The sequence below is a fragment of the Balaenoptera acutorostrata genome, chromosome 5, assembly GCF_949987535.1.
Source record: "Balaenoptera acutorostrata chromosome 5, mBalAcu1.1, whole genome shotgun sequence".
NCBI classification, from domain to species: Eukaryota; Metazoa; Chordata; class Mammalia; order Artiodactyla; family Balaenopteridae; genus Balaenoptera; species Balaenoptera acutorostrata.
Window position 1 is genome coordinate 110,505,897 of NC_080068.1, and position 10,862 is coordinate 110,516,758.

At 42.9% G+C, this 10,862-nt stretch overlaps 1 protein-coding gene across 1 annotated transcript in view; it reads right to left on the reverse strand.

Moving 5' to 3' along the window:
- Positions 1-8,126: 8,126 nt before the first annotated feature.
- Positions 8,127-10,862, reverse strand: part of TBCK (TBC1 domain containing kinase) — a 251,876-nt gene continuing 249,140 nt past the window's right edge. Inside the window, exon 27 of the transcript XR_451833.2 lies at positions 8,127-10,017. The gene's annotated coding sequence lies outside the window, so the exon portion shown is untranslated. The remainder of the gene's footprint in view (positions 10,018-10,862) is intronic.

The window sequence follows — 10,862 nt, forward strand, 5'->3', positions numbered from 1 at the left end:
GTTGTTGGATAAAGTACAGGATACCCAGTTAAAATCTATTTTCAGGTGAACAGCAAATAAGTATTTAGTGTAAACATGTCTCATGCAATATTTGGTACATACTTATACTAAAAAAAATTCATCATTATTTGAAATTCAGATTTAACTGGGGAATCCTATATTTTCATTTGCTAATCTGGTATTCCTAACTGGGAGAGCCCTGAGTAGAGCTGCTCTGGAGATGAGAGGAAGGGAGGAGAGTAAGAGCCTTCAATGACAGGCAGGCCAGTCCTCTGCTTCAGGAAGGCAACGAGCATGGGGGAAGGTACCAGCCCCTGAGCTCTCTGTGCCGAGGAAAGAGCCCAGGTGCTCCTAACCTGCTTAGACCAAAGGCTCTCAAATATGAGTGGATACTGCCTCTATTTTGGAAATCTGTGGGGCAGTTTTGGTTGTGACAATTGGAAGAAAGGTCAGACGTCCCGTAATGTGTCAGACAGTCCATAGTTCTCCACCTCACATACTTTTTGAGTGTCCTACCTAATATTCATATGAGTAATTATTCTTACCTCCCTTAAATTCAAGCTTATTCATTATATGCAGGTGTCAGCACTGGACAAGCTTCTCTGTGTCTCCTAGGGTGGTCCTACTCTAGCATTTATGTGATGAAATATGTTATTATATTATGAGTTACTTTCCTTTTATTTATCCTTTTTCTACAGTTAAGGCAATATGTGTGTGTTTAATTATTGACGCCAGAAGGTAATATTCTCTATGTCATTACAGGTGAGTAAAGTAGGTGTTGCAAAATATTGATAATAAAGAGGGACAGTTTGATAGAAATAACTCAGCCACACTGCCTTTCTTGACTCCAGTAAAGGTACGGGTTCTGCTTGCTTCTTGTTCATTGGTTGTACTAGTTAGAATTAGGTTTGGCTGCCTGTAACAGAAAAATAAAACAAAGCAAAACAGTGGCTTAATGATATGGATCCTTATTTCTGTTTCACACAAAAGATGTTCAGAGGTAGGCAGTTTGGGGTGGGGAGGCTTCATCCTTCCAGGTCTCTGCTCTGCCCTTCATGTGGTCCTTGTCTTCATCATCAAGATGGCTGCTGGGAGGCCTTTGCCACTTGGACCGCTCCTTTTTGGAAGGCAGGCGCCGTTCTGAGGAGGCCAAGCAGCCATAGGAAGACGTCTACGCGGAGGGAACCAAGGACCCCAGCAAAGCGCCTCAGCGGAGCTGCCGGCCAGCAGCTTCATCTGGTGCCGGCCAGCAAGCGGCGCTATTTGCAGCCAGCACCTGCCAGCACCCCAGCCATCACCACGTGAAGCTGAAGAACTGCCTGGTTGATTCATAGAACTGGGATAAATATTAATATGTTGTTGTTTTAAGCCACGAAGTTTTATTCCTTCCACTTGAGGGTAGAGAGAGGTTGTCGTGCAGCAGTTGATAACCTAAACAGCGTTCATCTATTTATTCAGCGGATTCATACGCTAAGCACTATTCTAGGTGCTGAGGCTCCAGGTGTAAAAAGACAGAAAAAGTCCCTGTCCTCACAAAGCCTACCTTCTAGCTGCCTCCTTCCCCTAAGCACGTAATTCACATCTTCCTTGTTTTCTCCAGGCCACCATCCCCCGTTCTTATTTTACAGAGAAATTGGAAACTACTGGGTATGAATTCTTCCAACCTCATTTTCCCGCAGCTATATATACTCACCCGGACTTACACCCTCGCCTCTGCTTTTCACGGCGCCCTCCTCCACTGCTGCCCACCAGGAACCATCCCATCTCTCGTCCCTGGCAGTCTGTCCACCCGCTCTGGACCCCGCCTTCCTCTCACTGTGTCTCCAGCTGCTTCTATTCTGCTGCGTGAGTTCCATTCTTTCATCATATAAACAGATTCAAGTCTCTTCTATTCTAAAAGTTAATAAGAAATAAAAAGCTCCTCTTTAACCTTATATTCTCCCTCTAGCTTCTGCCCTCTCTTTTTTTCCCTTCACAATCAAGTTTCTAGAAATTGCAGTTTTCTCACTCTTTCTCCATTTTCTCACTTTCAGTTTACCCCCCAACTCCTGGAACCAGCTTCTGTGCCACTGAAATTACTCTCAGCCAAGTCACTGTACATTTATTGAGCACCTACTGTGTGCCAGACACTGAGCTAAGCACTGAAGATAGAGAGTGAACAAGAGAGGCAGGGTCCTGCTCTCTTCGGCCTGCAGTCTAGTTGCGGGGGACAGATTTTAAGCAAATTAACTTAGAAATAGAGATACAATTACAAATTGGGTTAAGTGTTTGAAAGCAAATGGGAGGGGGATATTCTTGAATAGAATGGTTAAGGATGGTCTCTAGAGCAGGTGACACTTAAACTGATAAGGTAACCTTTTTAAAATTCCTTTCAAAGCATTTGACACTCCTAACTATTCTTTTCTTCTTCAACTGAACTGCACACACTTGTTATGCTGATCTCTTTCTCAATCCATCCAGTCCTTTCCCCTCTTTCTCTGCCCATCCTTTGTTAGGCGTTGTTCCGGGTCCCACCCTCAGCCTTCTAGTCTAACATCTTCCCCAGCCAGTTTCATCCACATCCATGTCTTCAACGACTGCCAATGTGCTGAAGCTCCGAAGCCTGTCTGTCCAGCCCAGATTGCTGCCCCGAGCCCTTGGCTCATTTATCCAGCTTCCTTCCCAGCAACTCCAGTTGGGTTTTCACCAGGCAGTTCAAATCCAGAGCTGAACCCAATCTTCTCCTCCTACCACGCCGTGTCTTGGTCAGCACTGCTTCTTTTTTTTTTTTTTTTTTTTTAAGGATTTTCTTATTTATTTATTTATTTATTTATTTTTGGCTGTGTTGGGTCTTCGGTTCGTGCGAGGGCTTTCTCCAGTTGCGGCAAGCGGGGGCCACTCTTCATCGCGGTGCGGGGACCGCTCTTCATCGCGGTGCGCGGGCTTTTCTCTATCGCGGCCCCTCCCGTCGCGGGGCACAGGCTCCAGACGCGCAGGCTCAGCAATTGTGGCTCACGGGCCCAGCCGCTCCGCGGCATGTGGGATCTTCCCAGACCAGGGCTCGAACCCGTGTCCCCTGCATTAGCAGGCAGATTCTCAACCACTGCGCCACCAGGGAAGCCCACTGCTTCTTGAAGAAGCCTAAAACCAGGCAACCAGCGTGGATTTCTCTATCTTGCTTTCTGGTCCCTCACCCACACCCACAGACATTTAAAAAAATTACTAAGTCCTGTTGACTCCATATCCTTACTCTCTGCTGTCTCTATTCTTCCATTTCCATGACCATTGTTCCTCTTCTTCTTCAGACACTTGGTCCCCGCTAAATCCCCATCCCCCCCTCTCCCCCTGTCCCCACATGGACAGAAGCCTCACTGGACTCCCTGCCCCCAGGTGTTTCCTCCAATCAACCCTCTTCTCTGCTCTAAGAGAGACTGACATGTCTAACATTTACAATCGATCAGATGGTGCTGCTGTTCAGAATTCATCAGTGGCCTCCGCTCTGGGTCCTGCTCCATGCTTTAGTCCAGGCCCATCCCCCCAAGTCCCCCTCCCCGAGGGATGTGCACAACTTGAGCTTGTGCCCTCACCCCACCTCCCACTCTGCCCCCAATCCAGAAATCCAGAACCCTGGGGTTCCTGCTGCACAAAGCGCAGAAGGGCCTCTGTTTGTGTCCTTACACAGGCCCAGTAAGTATTCAGGGCAGGCAGTGTGCCCCCTCATCCATTCCCCACTGCTCCCCTCATCTCCTAGAGCTGGGCATTCTTTCTCCTCTGCTGGCCCTGCCCTCGTCTGCCTGAGAGAGTAAAACTCCTACTCCTCACCAGGTTTCAGCAACACGGTCTCCCCGCCGCCCCCAGCAGACCCAGGCTGCTTTCTGCGTTCTGGCTCCACAGTGACCCACCTCCCCATGACCGTCTTCTAACTCCTCTGAAGGCATTGCTGGCAGCTGCTCCCTTCCTTTGTATTTCTAGCCCCTCCTGGGTCTGTAGACACCATGAATAAAGGAAGCTACTTCTAGTAGCCAAGAAATGCATCTTGCTTGCCCAATTTCACCATTGCTTACATTCAATAGCACGAGAATTTGGAAAAAGCACACACCAGCATGGGCACATGGTGTCTTATATTATTAATATTAGCTGAGTCTTTTCCTGTGTGCTAGGCACTTTGATAAGTGCTTTACATACATGATCATATTTATCTTCACTATAGCCCTGTGAAGCACATATGGTTATTAAACCTGCTTCACAGATACAGAAACAGAAGCTCAGCAACGTTAAATTAAATGGTCACACAGCCAGGAAGGGGAAAGTCAGGTTCCCATCTCTCATGACTCTCATGCACACATTCTGTTGCAGTGCCTCATGCTGTTCTGCACGCCGCGTTAGAACACCCTGTCAGTGCAAAGTGTGCGGTCGCTCCTCCTCCAACCATTACAAATGCATTTAAACGTATCAAAGTATTCTTAGGGAATAAATTCCTAGATGATCTGCCAGTACTTTTCCTTGAGAAAAGATATAGAGCAACAATAAAAATAAACAATTAACCTGCTAACTTTTAGCTCCACTTTTATTTAGTAAGAGTGTTTCTAATAAGAGACACATTTAAGGTAGCTTTTAAACTTGAGTCCCAATAGAAAACTTGTTCCAAGGAATTATTGTGTGTGTATTTCTTTTTTTTTTTTAGATTAAGCAATTAGACTGCTTCTAGAACAGAAACAGAAAGGGAGCAACAATGCTGTGAATTAAAATTACTTTCCTCTTACCTGAGCCCATGAATCCTCAGTCAAAATACGAATTCACTACTAATATCGATAATTAAGCAGCAGAGAGAAGATTTATCACGGCACTTATGTTGCTCAGTGGCGTCAGAATCATGTGCTAACCTGCGCATCAAGATAAAATTCCCCCGCTGAGGTGCCCGGGAAGGCATGCCATCACCACCTGCAGGAGAGTTAACTCGCTGTGCTTTTAGGAAATGCATGCATGTTAAGGATAAAGGCAAGAGAACATGTTGGCAATAGGCAGGGGCTAAAAGGGAATTTCAGCTTGCTGCTCCACACAACTGACTCAAAACAGCATCTCTGAAGTTAGGAAGTCAGAGCTAGTGGGAAGGCTTACCAAGGCAGAATTCACATCTCCTCACACTTGCAGGTAGAGGTTCTGTAAAGGTTCTGTGTTGTAGCAGCGGCAGCTGGCTACTGCTGTGTCTTTCTTCCAGCAGGCAAATGCCTGATGGCTCTCAGGATGCCTGACAAATAACCCCAGCAAACAGGTGCTATTTCCCCAAAGGTCAGCAAGATTTGCACAGAATTCGACAGTGTCCAGCTCATGGCTGTTTAACACTCACGGCCTCCCAGTGGCCCTCGTTTTAGGGTAAGCTTTTAAAAGAAAGGGCCCCATTTCCTTCTTCTTCTCTGGCCCTCATCGTGCCCACTGGAAGCCTTAACACCTCTTCTGTTTTGGCTAGTTAATTCCCACATAACAAGTAGAAAAAGACCTCAAGTATGGAGACATCATGAAATTGTGCTTTTAAGGGTGAACTAATGATGAGGTAAAAAGCTTTCCTCTGGTAGGTTAACAATAAAAGGTATAAAAATGGCTACGTCTATTTTTATGTGCTCTATGTGCTAAGTTCTGTATGCCTTACAATCATTTTCGTCTTTACTCCTCACACCAAGCTTGCAAAGCAGGCACTGATCAATCCTGTTTAACAGAGAAGGAAACCAAGGAAAACAATGCTTTTACTTATCTGTGTAGAAATAGATGCCCACCCACACTCATTCACTTATGCCCTTTCTTAATCATAATCCTCAAAGCCCACTAAATTCAAATAACTTCTTAGGTGCCTATTAGAGAATGTGATAAACTATATAGTTTTATACCCCATAACTAAGTCCAGACAGTTTTTTTTTTTTTTTTAATTTATTTTATTTATGGCTGTGTTGGGTCTTCGTTTCTGTGCGAGGGCTCTCTCCAGTTGTGGCAAGCGGGGGCCACTCTTCATCGCGGTGCGCGGGCCTCTCGCTATCACGGCCTCTCTTGTTGCGGAGCACAGGCTCCAGACGCGCAGGCTCAGCAATTGTGGCTCACGGGCCCAGCCGCTCCGCGGCATGTGGGATCTTCCCAGACCAGGGCTCGAACCCGTGTCCCCTGCATTGGCAGGCGGATTCTCAACCACTGCGCCACCAGGGAAGCCCCAGACAGTTTTTTTTTTTTTTTTTTTTTTAAATCTTGGTCATATTTAGTAACAGTCTAAATTTATACTCCTAACACCAGTACTCCATTCTTCTACTTATTCATGTTAATATATTCTTGTTTTGATGTGATCCTACCCATTTAAAATGGGTACCACTCTCTCCTTATAATGGTTTTCGGGCATGTATTCAATTTCCTTCTTTCCTCTGTAAGGAAAAATGGCTGTGGGTCTCACACAGATGCTACTGAGTAGAATGACCTTCAGCAAGCAGAGATAAACAAGAGCTGCTTTTCATCTCCCAACCATTGATTTTCTGCAAGGCAAACCACAAAGCTGCTTTGAAGTCCAGGAGAGAAGGGAGATAAAACTGAAGGGAAGAGTGGATTTGAAATAAACTTAATCTCTGTCATCTAAGTTTAGATGGCTATTGGCAAAGCTGAAACTGCCAGATTTTATCAAGAGAGAATTTAGATTATTCTTAAAAGAGGGTATTTTAAGTTGGTAAAACTGGGTTAGGGGAAGGGTAGTATAGAAAACAAAGAGAAATCTGAAAGGATCTTGGATAAAACTTAACTTAGCAGAAATGGTTGCTTTTAATCAAACAATAGTAAGTGTGTAGTGTATAATCTGACCACTGTTCATAGTCTTCCCTTTTGTGTATATTGTATAATAGGACCACATATATGGATTGTAAGAGTAATTATTATTTGTGTCAAAATTTCTTATTTGAAAACAACATGGTAGATAAAAATTTTGGCTTGATAGTTTCACAGAACAGTTAGGACTTTTATAACACTTTTCCTTTTACAAAACGCTTTTCCATGAGCTTCAGCATAAGCCTGGGAGACAGGCTGGATCACTGCTATTATCCTTGTTTCATACATGAGGAACTAGAGCCTTAGAGAGCCTAAGTGAATCGCACAGGGACACACTGAGGGCCACTGGAGAGGCCAGAAGTTTCCAGGTTTTCTTACTCTTGGTCTCCTCTTCTTGTACGCTCCCTCTAACCTGTGGTTTCTTAAGGGAGAGGAAAACTCTCTCTCTTCTCTCTCCTCTTTCTGAAACAGACATTGTTCTTCTCTGGGTGGTCTTTTGACAATTTACTCTTCATGTGACAGTGTTGAGATCTTGAGACATATTTCTTATTCTCAAGGTGTCTGGAGGTTAAATTCTGACAGGGGAGATTGGGAGGCCCTGCTCTGAGGACGGCCACGGAGGTTGGAGGTTGAGCTTCCTAAATAGTGCTGCAGGAAGCGGGATTTACCATGATTCTGGTGGGCTTAAGGGTACTTAGTGTTGTGAAAGGAAAGATCCTTGAGAAAGTTCAACCCTTCTCTCAACCATGAGCACTAAACAATTGGCAGCCAACCTGAAAGCCCAGCCCACAGTTCTTCCTCATTCCAGCCTTCCAAGATCTGGTTTAAACAAAAATACACATGCTGCGTGAGGGGCAAGGCATCATAGAGGAGTTAAGGTTTCACCTGCCTTTGAGATAACTGAATCACTCATGGGCTCTCATGGGGCAACAAAAACATGACCTGGAGCCAAGATTTATCAGGTCAAGGGTCTACGTTGGGAATGACAGCCTTTAGAGCTGCCAGTGGGACCCTTTGGTAATTTTTATACAACTAATTTGTATAAAAATTTAATTTAGCATTTTGTTTAGATCCTAAAATTCATCTTTTTATTCCAGCTGGTAAGTAATAATACCCTAATAAAATTTCAATCAGGCTTTACGATAAATGCCTAGCACCTTTTTAAAAGGCTCAGTTAATGTCCTAGGCAGGACAAGGTAATTAAGAGGGCTAAATAATTGCAACAATTAATTTCCTCATAAATTTATTCTTTTTGATTTAATTAATTTAGCTGACAATAATGAACTTCAATATGAATTTTTATATTATTTCACTTAATCAAAATGGGCAGTTTTAAATTCACTTGAGTGTCATACAATTAATTATTTATAAGGCACTTAATATAGTCAGCTTCTGCTTGAGCTATTGTCATCTTACGGGATAGTTTCTGTACAAGTATGTAAAGTCTTGCTTTATGTAAGTTATATAAGTCACCACTGAAATTTTAAAATAGTTGTTATATTGCTGCATAAGATTCATGTTAAAATGACATTTCCAGAATTTATGCTGAAATGAGTGGGTTAAGATGTAAATTATTTATTAAAATCATCTCCTGTAAATTATTTCATTCATTTACGCATAAACACTTTTAAAAAATATGTGATTTACAAGTAAACATATTTTGGAATATGTGCTGAAATGCCTAATCAGCATATTTCATGCCCAATAAGTTTTGTAAAACATTAGTTAACCAGCAGCCAGATAAATATTTATCGGTATATTTATTTCTGAACTAGTTCTTCTGAACCAGTCCTCTATTACTGGGATGCTGTTAGACTTAATCCCGTTAGGATTCATATTAGTTCATTTAATATAAAAAGTGGGAGGGCTATTTTTAAAAATTACCTTGTTACCAGGGAAACACTCATCTCATGCCTCTTTTTAGGCATCAAATGTTGGCATAAATCAAGACTACCTGACATCAACAATAAGGCATGTTGATATGAAAAAAATTCTTGTTACAAACTAAACATAGATAAACCACAATTTAGGGGGACTATACGGTCATTGTTGTAGTAGCCCCAAAGTAGGGTTGAAAAACTTTTTTTTTTTAACATATTTATTTTTGGCTGCATCGGGTCTTCGTTGCTGCGCGCGGGCTTTCTCTAGTTGTGGCGAGCGGGGGCTACTCTTCGTTGCGGTGCGCGGGCTTCTCATTGCGGTGGCTTCTCTTGTTGCGGAGCACGGGCTCTAGGCACGTGGGCTTCAATAGTTGTGGCTCTCGGGCTCTAGAGCGCAGGCTCAGTAGTTGTGGTGCGCGGGCTTAGTTGCTCTGCGGCATGTGGGGTCTTCCCGGACCAGGGCTCGAACCCGTGTCCTCTGCATTGGCAGGCGGATTCTTAATCACTGCGCCACCAGGGAAGCCCAAGGGTTGAAAAACTTTTTAACACTGATCAGCCTCTATCAGATTAATTCAAGAAAGTACATAACTCAAACTAACCTCCTAGCTCTGAATCAATATTTTATAACTCCTTTTTTCTACACCGAGGTAAATGGATAGATCAGTGGAAATGGATTCTTCCTGTTTCCACTAGTTGCTCAGGGTGGGCCTTCATGCCAAGGCAAATCTCAGGAAGTCCTCTGCAGAGCAGTTATGTTAGGGCAGATGGACAGGGGTGGATAACACTTCTGGGACAAGAACCTCCTTTGTTAACAGGAATCAGGCTCACAATAAGGAGTTAAAATGGTCACACTGAACACTGCATTAGATGCTTTATCCTGTAATCTTGTATACATAATTAACGATGATTTGTGAGTGCAGAGATTGTTTTTAATCCTCATTACCCATTAAAAAAAAGATTCTCTTTCTTGGTTGTGCATTAGTATGCAAATTACCCCCCATGTCATTTGGCCTCAATCCAGTGGTCATATTCCTCACGTGCCTTTCAGGTCCTTAATGACCCTATATGGAGTCCATAGTGATGAATGCAAGGTACATGGGATTATTAATGATCTTAAAGATAATTTTAGAAAAGGTATGATATCTGACAAGTAATAAATTATCAGGATTGTTTATCTCAGGCATAAAAGTAATTTTTTTTTAAGTTAGCAAGTGACCTAACTGACCTCTGTTTCTTCTCTTGTATGATTAATAGACCTAGAAACTAACTAACCACCTCGTCTCCTTGTTAGTCCCCCTCTTCGGCTTTCCACACTTGACTGGGAGGCTGATACAAGGACTTTTTTCCAATTCTTCGAGCCTGGTGCCTGGCAAAGACATAGAAGACAAAGGTTAAAGGCCAACTTTGACCCGGTAAACCAAGGACTTGACTGTAGACAGAAACAATGCGGTTCTCTACCAGAGATGTGTTTTCTGGATAATGCTGTCCTGGAGTTGAAGAGGTAACTTAATACATAGCAAGAGTTCCTGAGAACAGTGGTTCTTCCCTCAGATTGGGGGAATGCAGATACTTAACTGCATTTTTTGTTGTTGCTGAAAATCTTTACTTTTGAGCGGGTGAACATGGAAGGGGCGGTGAGAGAGGCATCTGCTCGGAGCTGATACCAAGTGGCACATCTACGAATGTCACAGAGTCAACAGTGAGTTTAATCAACATTATTTTGTGCTTCACTTTTGTATCCGATGCCTGATCTAACACAGCCCTGACCTAAATTTGACCTGTAATAGACGTGTCATGGGTTGAAATTGGTGTTCTTTCCCTTCTTTATCTGTATGTGTGGACAGAGAAATGTGTTAAGAATCAGGAAAGCAGAATTGTAATTTTGGATCTGTCTTTTACTAGCTACGTGATTTTTACAAAATCATTTCACTGTTCTTATTGTTTGGACAATGATGCTTGTATTGGATGATCTTTAAATTCCTTTTACCTTCATGATTTATAATCTATAGATAATATAATGACCGTAGGACGGTTAAAATCAGTAGTTTTCTGGTAAATATTATTGACTGGCTTTCAAAAAATAAAAAATAAATAAACAGAAAGCTGTGATTTAGGATGTTTGTCTACTTCTAAATACTCCTGCTGTGGGCAATTTTAAGCTACCAAGGTGAGATCACTGAACGTGGATTTGGGAAGAAATGGGCACGTTCA